This window comes from Chinchilla lanigera, unplaced genomic scaffold (genome assembly GCF_000276665.1).
Source record: "Chinchilla lanigera isolate Chin_1 unplaced genomic scaffold, ChiLan1.0 scaffold00053, whole genome shotgun sequence".
Classification (NCBI taxonomy): Eukaryota; Metazoa; Chordata; class Mammalia; order Rodentia; family Chinchillidae; genus Chinchilla; species Chinchilla lanigera.
Window position 1 is genome coordinate 1,558,783 of NW_004955454.1, and position 11,347 is coordinate 1,570,129.

Consider the following 11,347-nt stretch of genomic DNA (forward strand, 5'->3'; position numbering starts at 1 on the left):
GTGCAGGTGTGCCTCACCCATCTGTGCCTGCCGCTGCTCGGCACACTTGTGCCAAAGGGTAGGGAAGGCCTGTGTGACCCCTTGTGGCCAGCCTGCTTAGAGCATGAAGCATGTGACACTGCTAGTTTCTGTTCAAGAGCTCGGGAAGAGCAGTAAGTGTAAATAGGGAATAGGAGAACTGCAAATAGGAAACCCGCCCCTGTTGCACGGGGTAAGTTTGAGGTACTTCCTGCCTCAGTTCTACTTCCTGTCTGCGCCTTAGCTACTTGTTGCCAGGCTGGCCAGAGCGAGGACAGGAGGAGAGATGGGTTAAGACGGGGGCTGCTGGTGGCTGGCTGAGGAGGGAGCACTCAGGACTGAAGGTAGCTTAGGGCACTGGGAAGGACTCTCGGGGCCAAGATTCAGAGGGGCTGGTGAGGATAGGGGTAGGAGAAGGAGACAGAGCTCCCCTATGCCTCTCAGAGCTGTATGGAAAGTGGGAAAGGAAGAACTGGATGCCCAGCATTTCCTGACCCCATCTGGGAGATGCGCCATGGGGGTAAGGGTGGGAGTGGCTGCTCTAGTCTACAGGAGTTTTCTTATATACCCCTCACCTTAGGATGAATGGTTTCCAAGTCATGAAACCCACTGCCCTGGTGTTGCTGGTGGCCCTGCTACATGCAGAGACAGATGAGGGGACAGGAGGGATTTCCAGGTATACTGCTTTTCCAGTGTGTTCCTGGTGCCCCAGGTTGGCCCCGGTGGGGTAGGTGCTGGCCTGCTGGGACCCCATTCCTGCCCTGTGTGCTGATGTGCTGAGCCGTATGCTCTTGCTTGTGGCACATCTTGTGGCTTGGGTCGTGTGTCTGGTGGCAGTGCATGTGGCAGAGGGTGGGCTCCGGACCCTGTGTTATCAGGATGTGAGGCTTGGGTGGGTGTGTGAGCGTGCATGGGTTTGCTGAGCTGGGCACAGTGAGCACAGCTATGCTTCCAAATGGCCTGGGCAGTGCTTTCCTGCCCCAGGGTAGGGCAGTAGGCAGGGCAGCACACTGAGCCTGCCCTGCTTCCTCCAGCCACTAGCAATCAGCCCCAGCTCTGGGGCTTCAGGCTTTTCTCCCTCACCGGCTTCCACTCCAGCCTCTGGGCATGTCCTTTCTCTGTAGATCCTGCATGGAAGGTATAATGGCCTCCTGCCTCCTGGGGCCTCCTCCCCCTGCAGCCTGGCCGCCAGGTTGGTCTCTGGCTTCCTCGGCTCCACCTTGGCCTGACCTTGCAGGCCTCTGGCCTTCCCTTCCTGCTTCGCCTGCCCAGGCCCACATCAAGGCACATAAGGGGCACACCTCTTGCCCCCTCTCCCCCACCCGAGGACACAAATGCTGCAACTGTCCAGTACCACAGACTACCCTGGAGCTCTCGGGAGCATCTGACCACCACCTTGCTGCAGCTCCGCTGTGGATGGTGGCCTGGTATGGTTCCTGGTGTCTGGAGAGCCCGGTTATAGGTGTTGCTAACAGCCACAGGCCAGAAAGGGAAGGAGAGAGAAAGGCCCTGAACTGACCCCAGGGCCAGCACTGGGGACAGAGCCAAGGGCCAGAGAGCCCTCTCTAGGCCCCCAGCATCCATTCCCTCATCCACCCATTCAACAAAAATGTGAGGGTGTCCACCCAGGCTGTGGTGACTGGACAACCTAGTAGGATGACTCTCTGGGATCTGGGTCCCTCCTCCGTGACATAGATGTCACCTGCAGATGCCTTGGGTCGGGTCGGTTGAACCTGGCAGAGCCCACAGCATTTGGACAGCTGTACCTGGAGCAGCCCTGCTGTGTCCTCCCAGGCTTCAGGCACATTGGAACAGTGCAGTGTGGGGGTACTGTGGGCTGCAGACACCCCTGGGGGCTCTGAAGAGAGGCACTTCTGGGGACTCATAAGCTTGTCTTCTCCCCAGCCCAAGGTCTGCGCTGCTACCAATGCCCAAATTACACCATTGTAGACTCCTGTGAGCAGACCATGTGCTCCTACCATGGAAAGAATGGAGTCTGCGTCACTGAAGAGGCAAGCACCACTATAGGTAAGTTCCAGCGTGGGTGGAGCCAGGGAGGGGTTGCCCTTTGGAGGAATAACTCATTGTGGACCAAGGACCTTCCTTCAACCCACCCAGCACTCTGGGGCCAGGCGTGGGGGTTCTAGGGTATGTCTTGTGCCTCTTGCTGAGGAAATCATCACTTCCTTCCTAGCACACCAGTAGCACCCTTGTCTCACTTCCTGGAAGTCTTTACGGTACTCATTGCAGCCTTCTCGGGCTTGCCCATACTTCATGCTAAGGAGCCCACCAGCTTGAGGCAAGGGGCGGGCTGTGAGCCTTTAGTGAGTTACTTCACCTGCTGGAGGAACTCAGAGGCAGATTACAAGCCAGAGGAATCACTCAAGAATGGTGGAATATACGCCAGGCCTTCGAGAGGGTGGAGAGGAAACCTGGCACACTCAGCTCCCTGGACTGCATCTGTCCTAGGCACATCCTCAGAGTGACAGGGCAGGTGGAACCCCATCCCCAGCACAACCTGCCTACCTTCCACACCCTGGGATCCTGGTGGGACTGTCTGAAAGAAGAGCTGGAGCCCATGGGGGCTCTGTACCTCAGTGGTCCTTAGTCAGAGGGTATAGGTAGGTTCTCTCCTGGCCATCTGGACTTGGGTCGTGAAAGCTCCAGGTCATGGAGTGCTGAGCTGTATGAGCAGTCCCTGCACAGGATCCTAAGGTCATCTCACTTTCTTATAGGATCCAAGATCATACAAAGATAAGCTATGCCTTCCTGTCTGCCCTGAGAAGTCTCACTTCAGTGTGATGCTGGCTGGCAAAGAAATCAATTTGAGAATTAGTTGTTGCATGAAGGACCTCTGCAATGTTGGGGCCCTGGTGAGGGGCAATGCCTGGACCCTGGTGGGGGGCCTCCTGTTCAGTCTGGGGTCAGCGTTCCTCTGGGTCTTGCTGTGAGGTTCTCTCTGGTCCCTTCTGCTCTTGGGCTTTGTCTCAGCTGGACCAGGCTCCTCCTTTGAGACCACTCACAGTGAGTTAAAACAATTGTGGAGTGGTTTTTAGCCATGGGCCCAGGGTAGTGGGCTGGTTTTGACCCTGTGAGTCCCCTGGATGGGTAGGGCACCTGTGTGACCTTGCTTTGTCTCTCTGCCCATGGCCTTCAAACCTACGTTCCCTGCAAGACCATCTTCCTTTACAGCCTTGCCTCAGTCTAGGCTCTGCTGCTTGCTAATCTGGGCCCCGGGGGCACAGAGAGCTCTGGAATAGGGGCCAGAGTCCAAGGTTCCATCCTACACCTCTACTTCCCTGGGTCAGTGCTGTCTCACACATTTGGGCTGCCCCTCCCTCTGAAGTTAAAGAATCCCTCTGCTCACCCACAACTAGGTCTTAGCTTCATTTTGTCATCTGCCCCTGCCAAAGTCCCCACAACACACTGGCCAGCACCCTGGCCTTAGGGGATATTCCTAGACCATGGATGGCCAGCCAGGGACGGGTCCATCCAGCATCTAGTTCTCTGCCTTTCCATCAAAACTCTTACCATGTGGCTCCAAGAGCCATCCCAGTAGAGACATCACTGGGGCCAGGTTGAGTTTTCCCACACCCGCCATGTCTACCCTCTGGCTGAGGTTCGGGGCTGGCCCAGCTTGGGGCAGAGGTGCCTCTTGGTGGTAGGAGGGAGGGGTTCCCTCAGGGCTGATGCTTGGGGCACAGAACGGGTCCATCAAATCTCCCATGCGCACTTCCGGGGCTGGGAGAACAGGGACAGGAAGGGTCAGCTGGGAGGTGCTCTCAATGGTGAGCAGGCCCTGCCCTACTGGCCTAGTGTCACCTGGAGGTGTGTACCACCCACTGCATAGGCTCAGGGCTGGGTTAGAGAGGAGTTATGGGCATGTGACATGTCCTGGCTTCCCATGCTAGCCAGCCTGTGCTGGATACTACCATCCCTGTGACGTCACACAGAGGGACAGCCGCTGTCCAGCCACTGCTCTGTCTCTTTGGATTCGGTGACCCCAATCGGGGATGAATTCTGATAAACAATAAGTAAATATTTAGCCTAAGTGTGTCCCAAATGTTAGTAAAAATAATTACTTGTTGTTTCTCTGAGATTCAGATTTAACTGGGTGTCTTGTAGTTTTTGTTTGCTTGATCCAAATATCTGAGAGTGAATAAGGAGGGTAAACTGCCATCACAGACCACCCCCCCAACCCCAAGCATAGGTGGTGAATACAGACTCCTTGGATGTGGGTGGCTGAGGGCAGGCATCAGGCCCTGCCTGACCTTAGGAAGATGTCCAAGGTGCACCAATCGGTGCAGTGTTTGGGGAAAACGGTTGCTGCTTTCAGGGGCACACAGAAAGCCAGCGCTTTCTCCAGCTGGTGGCAAGGAGATGTGGCTGAAAGTGAAGCCAACTGAGGTGCGCAGAGGAACGTCCATCTTTGCTGAGGGCCAATTGCAAAGTGCCAGGAAGGAATTGGGCAGTGTCCAGGGTGAGGAACTCCCACAGCACACCCAAGGGGCCAGTGAGTCTTGCCCCAGGATAGGATGTGGCCTGATGATGCCTGAGTGGGACCACTGGGCCTACAAAGTCCCGAGAAGACAAAGTTACATTGTTTAAAACAAAAGGGGAAGAAACTTGTCCAAAAGAGGGCCTAGTAGAGGAGTGAGCAGGACCCCTGTTCCTCCGACACCAGCCCACAGGGGCAGAGGGACAGTGGAGGGTCAGCTGCAAGCTTGTACCCTCGAAAGCTGTGGGGCTGTCACACTCACTCAGTGTCTCTCCTGGTGTCTCTCCCATGTGACAGACAGGTAGCAGAAGCCTTCGCTGGCAACAGCCCTAAGACGCCCTTTGCCCTGCAGAACAAGGCAGCATTGCTGGCTGTTCCCCACCTGCCCTCACTGCTCTCCAGGGCCTGTCCTCCTGCCCCCACCAAGTCATTCTCTTAAACTTCCTCTCATAAGAGGCTCCTGTCCTTGTCCTTCTTCAGACCTCATGACCCCCGAAAGCGGGGGGGGGGGGGGAATGGGAGGGGGAGGGAAAAAGGAGAGGGAGGAGAAATGGGGAGGGTTGAGGGGGAAGGAGCGAACGACATACTTAGTGTTTTACAAGGATGGAAGAGGGCCTGGGCCTGGTGGGGGAGGGGCTGGTTCACAGGGCGGGCCTTGGTCCTCCTGCAGGTAGCTCCATCCAGTCTAGACACTGAGGGGTGTGCACAGAAGAGATAGAGACCGAGCGCTGAGGTCAGAAATAACATCACACAAGTGGAAGAGCAATCGTGAGGAAAGGACATCCCTTCATGGATGGCGTGGGAGCGCTTAGATACCTGCGGGTGAAGCAGTGGTGTGTGCCCATGGGGGGAGTGATATTCAACACAAGGCTAACCTCGGGGCCTCGAGGGCTTAGGCTGTGTGAAGAGTCAGTCTCCAAGGCCACTCTGCATGACGCGCATCCAGTAACGTTCCGAATGCAACAACACGGTCCACCTGAGACCGGGTAGACATTGCCAGAGCGAGCAGTGTGGGGAAGGGGCAGCTGTGACCACAGGGCAGCTGGGGGTGCAAGTACTGGGGCTGCTGCACTGCGGTTTCCATTCTCGGGCACAGTGACCCCTCATCAGTGTCAGTCCACTCTGGCCACACAGTAGTGCAAAATGGAAGATGTCACTGTCATCTGTCATTGCTGGGGGGCAGGGATAAGACACGGGGAATTTGCTGCGCTGTCTTTGTAGGTTCCTGTGAATTGATAATAATTTCCAAGTGAAATGTTTTAAAAACTCGAGTGTTTTTCTTGTGTCACTCCGTAAGCTTTTAATAAATAACACTGCTTGCATTTGAATTTCCCAATTTTCTCCGTTAAAGTTGTGAAACCCCCTGTAGCGTTTTAGACTTCTGTTGCTACTCATCTTTGTCCATTGTTCTTTTTATTTTTTTGGCACTGGGAATCAAATGCATGATCTCCCACTTGCCAGGCAGGCGCTGTGCCACTGAGCTAAATCCCCGGCCCTGTTCATTGTTCCTAAAGGCATTTCTCTCCTCTTTGTTCCTTGACTCGTTTTTCCACACTTACACACATGCTTGGTTCTTCCAAAGAAACAACTGTGCTTGTGGATCACGCCCAATGTGTGCATGATTTCTACACTGCAATTGCTGCTTTTTTATTGTTTCCTGATTTTACTTTTTCAGATTCACTTTCCTTTTCTTCTTGTAACTTCCTGTGACAAGTGCTTCATTCATTACTGTGGACTGTTCTGCTTTGTTTCATATTTAATGCATAAAGGCCAGTGTATAGGCCGCTTCTAAGCTTGCCCTAGCTGCATCCATGAGTTCTGAATTGTAGTGTTTTTGACATCAATTTAGCTTAACGTATTTTTTGATTTCCATTTCTTTGTTTGTGTTTGTTTAGCATAAAACTGGTCTCCCTCCTTTTATGAACAGGCCAGTCTGACCCTTATCAGAGTGCACTCCTTCCAGCTACTCAAGCTAGAGTCCTTTCCCTGCCTTCTCTTACTTTCTAATTAAAGTTTTTGCCTGTACATTCATATAGTCATTTTCGTTTTAGTTTCTATTATCGCTAAAGCGAAGACCCTCGCTAGCCGGTGACATCACTCATTGAGAGGCCCTGAATTCCTCTCTTGGCCCAGCCCAGGGTCTCAGAGGCCAGAAAGGAGATAGAGCCTGGTCCCGCCTTGGCCCCTCCCAGTGTCATCGGCTATTGCACCTCCTTGCTTTAGCGAGAAACTGACAGCCTGAATTTACAGGCAAAAGCTTTGGAAAGAGAAGATGAAGGGGAGTACAGCTCTGACCGAGGTCAAGCCGGTCTCTTACGCAAGGACAGTCAGATAAGCCGGGAAAAGGGCTTTGGTTTGAAAGGGGAGCAGGTCTGGAGAGGAGGATCAGACTGGCCTGTTCACAAAAGGACAGAGACCAGCTGTGTGGGTGGTGGGCTGGGGCGTGGCTGATCACTAGCTCAGTCCTGATTTCTTAGCTCGACAGGAATCCTCACAGCTGGAGTGGTGATTCCATTTCCATAAAGTGATTGTCTCAAACAAGGTCTCTGTGGCTCTTCAGCCATGTGGGGCTCTGCTTTTCCTGGGACACAGGTTTAGGCCAACAGGGGGAGGTTGTTGAGTGTTGCTCCAGGGACCTGCGGTTATCAGATGTCCCTTTGAATCCTGAAAATGATGCTAGAGGCGTCTTGTTGTGCTCAAGTCTTGCAGGAGAATGAGGTAGTAGCTAGATAAATTTAGGGCTAGCTAACAAATATTGTTCTGTCAATTTTCCTAAATTAGTAGCCTATCTGAGGTAGAACAGAATAAATAAAGATAGGTAGCAAAGAGGTCAAAAAAATAATAATTCAAAAATCGTGCTTTTAAAAAGACTGTGAGCTCCCCGACACAGTCCAAGTGACTCCAGGCTATCTGTATCAGTGTTTCCTAGGCTAATTTTTGTTCCTTGCCTTCCAGACCCAAGAGAACTGAAATTCCTTAAGGATACTTGAAGTCTGAAAATCAGTTTCACTGAGAAAATAAAGAGTAAAACCCTGACCTTAAAGGAACAGCTTGACAGAATTCAAAGAACAGTTACATTATCCATCTTAAAACGAAAACACAATAGACTCATACTTTTCATACCTTGTAAAATGGGCTATTATCCTTCCTGTGGGTGGGCTATGTTTTCCATAGGTTTTCATATGCTCAGGAGACTGCTTAACATAAATATTCCCAGTTTCACTGGACAATGCGCCTCTCTCTCTAGAGGGCTCCCACCCACTCTATTTCTTTGAGTATGTACTTGTAAAATACTGTCTGCTTCCTTCGTTTTTTACTGACCCAACCTGAAAATTCTTTTCCTGCAATGGAAGTCAGCAAGTCTGCCACCTACCTTGTGGGTCGTGTGAGTCCCGGTCCCCATCGCTGCCTTGGGTCCCTCCTTGAACCCTGGCGATACACCTACATCCAACATTTAAGATAATACGAATACAAAATGAAGGTCAAGCTCTGTACTACTTTCAGTTACCATTGGGTATCTGCAGGGCCAACTGAATAGTCAGGTTTTTTTGTTTTTGTTAGCGAAAACCACTTTTAAGGCCCTATTCCAGAGCACAAATCAGGCATTTAATGAGCAACAGGTTAAGGGCCCACAAGTTTGTCCTTTTCCCAGTGGTGGCTTCTAGCAGTGTCATCGGTTCCACCTCTGCAGTGCCTGCAGGAATCAGGGTCAACAGAAGCCCATCCTTAGGAAAGCTGTCTGGCCTTTGACAGTCATACTAGAATTTAAAAAAAAAGTACTGTGGATTAAACTCAAGGACTTCGTGCTACTTTCCCAGCCTTTCTTCCTTTTTTTTTTTTTATTTTGAGGTTCTCTTCAAGTTGCTAAATTGCCCAGGCTGGGTTTGAATTTATGTTCCTCCAGCTCAGCCTCCCAGAGTGCTGAGATTAGAGGTGTGCACCACCACACCCTGTTTGCCAACATTTTTTCCGGGCCTCAAGCATCAGGAAACCTAATGCAGAGACCACTGGAGTTGGGGTCCCTTCCCAGCAGTCAGCAACCCTACCAGGCAGGGTGGGGGACAGGGCCTTTGTACTGGGGGAAGCACTTTTTGGACTGGGCACATGGTGGGCAGCAGGAGGGGCAGGAGCTGGGCAGGAGCTGCCCCGCTCTGAAGCCTAAAGCCAGGGGTTCCCAGGGGCCAGAGCAGCTGGAGGCTACCCAGGGCCTGGGTCATGAGAGGCCAGTGATCTCACCTGCATGTACATCTGGGAATGGTAGGAGCTAGGTGGATTTGTCTGTGGAGGTAGGGGCCTTGTCCTGGGGCCCACGGGCGCTAGGACTGGAAAATCCATGCTCTTGCCTGTGCATGGGCACGGCCCCTGTGGGAACTTCCCTTCAGGCTGGACAAAAGGAAGTCAGCCCTAGGTACCTCCCATTCCTCCACTCTCCCAGTCTTCCCTTCTCTGCGCCCCCGCCCCTACCAGGAATAAGCTCACGACCCTTGCGCTTGCCAGGCAGGCGCTGTGCTGCTGAGCTAAATCCCCAGCCACACCCCCCTTATCTCTCTTTGCAGTTTCAGGCTCAGGAAATTGAAACTCAGCTTCTGAGCTTTTCTCTCCTCTCACTTTACCTCCCTTTAACTGCCCTCCTCCCTCCTCTAGAAGTGAGAGATGGAAACTCAGCACCGGGCTCCTCCCACCCTTGGCCCTGTTTGTGTACAGCTCACTTCCCTCCTCCTGGCTCAGGAAATAGCAACTCAAGCCTCGAGGCTTCCCCTGTCCCCACAATGTCCCAGGATACAGGGTCCCCTTGCAGTCCCCTCCCAACCATCTTACTCTCCTGAGGGCCAGCAGGAACCAGAGGGGAGCACCTGTCACTCACGGAGGTCCACACTGCCTGGACTTCAGCCCTAAGAGGATGCTGCCCTTCAAAGCAGAGCAGGTGGAAGGCTGGGTCCCCAGGCCCCAGAATGGAGAAAGGCAAGTAGCTTCAACTCCCCGAGGCTCAGCATGGCACCCATCTCTGAGAGATGAGAAGAATCACCAAGTTAATATCACTGGGGAGTCACAGGTGCAGATGGTGCCATGAGAGAGTGTTAGTGTCCCTGTTGCTGCCTTGTGCGCCATGGATCCACGGTCCCTGGAGTGGAATCCTAGCTCCTGACCCTGAAGTGGACCCTTACACTCCAGAGGAACACTCCAGAGAGCCCTTCCCTGGCGTCATTGCAGCCCAGGAAATTTGCATTTGCTTTGCTTTTTTTTTTTTTTTTTTTTTGGTAATGGGAATCGAACTCAGGACCCTGTGCTTGCCAGGCAGGCACTCATGACACTGAGCTACATCCCCAGCCTGAAAGCTTGCATTTGTAATCCCATGAAAACTTATTGGAATTATAGCAAGTTAATTCCAATGTACCACTTCCAGTGCAACCCACGGTGAGAATAAAGACACTCAAGCATATATGTAGTTATGGGGAGCCAAGGGGTCCTCCACCCAAGGCCGAACCCAGGTTTTATTCATTCATGACTAAGCGAGTGGCTTGAGGATGAGTAACTATGAGAACCTTGGGAAGTAGGTGAGTGCCATGAGATGGGCTAGGTAGGATGCCTGAAATCACCGCTGCCAATGGAGAGAGAGACATGTAGAAAGAGTAATCTGCATAACACAACTGAGACAGTATCTAATACTTTGGGGCCGGATGTGTAATGTTTGAAGCCGCAGGAAGTCCGAGCTTCTATCTCAAGGCTCCATCCCAGCCAACAGCATGGAGCATTGGCTCACACATCCTGCCTCATCCTGGCTCACTCCTGGGAACAACGGGGCGGGCGGGAGGGAGGGGTCTGGGGAAACACACCTGCCTATCATCACCACCTGGGCTAGATCAATATGCATTGCTTAAAGCCAATTGAAGGAATAAGGAAAAGTCCTAGCCAGCTCAGTACATATCAATATGTGGAAACAGGGTCAGGCTCAGCCAAAGTGCAGGCAATTGCTCTTCAAGGAGAGTTGCATGGGTGATCCTGCAGAGAGCACTGTCCACCTGAGGGCCACGGCCAGAGCAACATGGAGGGCTCACCCCCATCCTTGTTACGCTTGTTTTTTAACACTCCAGGAAGTGTTTTTCGCCATGATTCCCCAGGGCTTGGCTAACTGGAACGGGGTACCCATCTCTCAGAGGCGCCCCTGGCAGACACCTCTGTCTGTAAAGCTGGCTCCTTCATACTTTTAAGGGTCGGTCCCAGTCTCTCCCTCTTTGGTGGCAATGACAACAACACTAAGCTCAAAGAGTTCAGATGCCCACCCTGAGCTTCCATGAAGACCACCCTGCCCCCTGCCGCAGAGAAGGGTTCCTAAGACTTGGACCCAATCTACCAACCAGACAAGCAATAACTCAAAATCAGACACACCCTGGGGCAAATCAGCAAGGAAGTGTGTGACAGTGGCAGCAGGGGTGGAAGCAAGGGGGAAAAGCCCACTCTGGAGCAATGGGTGCAGGTGGCCAGAGAGCTGCCCAGAGGTTCAATCACCTGCCTGTTATGCACATTTCAGGCTGTCTGTAAAGGTGTCCATGTTGTTCCTGGGTCATGTGACCAATAGGGAAGGGTTTCCCTGGGCTGTAGGCTGAGGCGCTCTATTTGTGTCTGTGGTGAGGTGTTCGCTGATATTTCTCTTTTTTATAGCTCTTGTTTGTTCCATGCCCTTTGTCCAGATGGAGTGGTTGTTGCTTTGGCCATAGGCACAGCTTTAGATGAAGGACTGAGGAAGAGGATCATGGACACAGGCAGAGCCCACCTCCCTGCTGGACCCTCCTGACTCCAGGGAACAGCCAGAACAGAGTTCTGGACCAGACT

At 52.6% G+C, this 11,347-nt stretch overlaps 1 long non-coding RNA gene across 2 annotated transcripts; it reads left to right on the forward strand.

Annotated features, from left to right (window-relative positions):
* Positions 1-263: 263 nt before the first annotated feature.
* Positions 264-8,330, forward strand: LOC102021625. 2 transcript variants are annotated; one of them, XR_001236256.1, is made up of 4 exons: positions 264-362; positions 599-694; positions 1,924-2,046; positions 7,472-8,330. It is a non-coding gene; the product is annotated as an uncharacterized LOC102021625 (long non-coding RNA). The 2 variants fall into 2 exon arrangements; XR_001236257.1 differs by lacking the exon at positions 599-694.
* Positions 8,331-11,347: the final 3,017 nt, after the last annotated feature.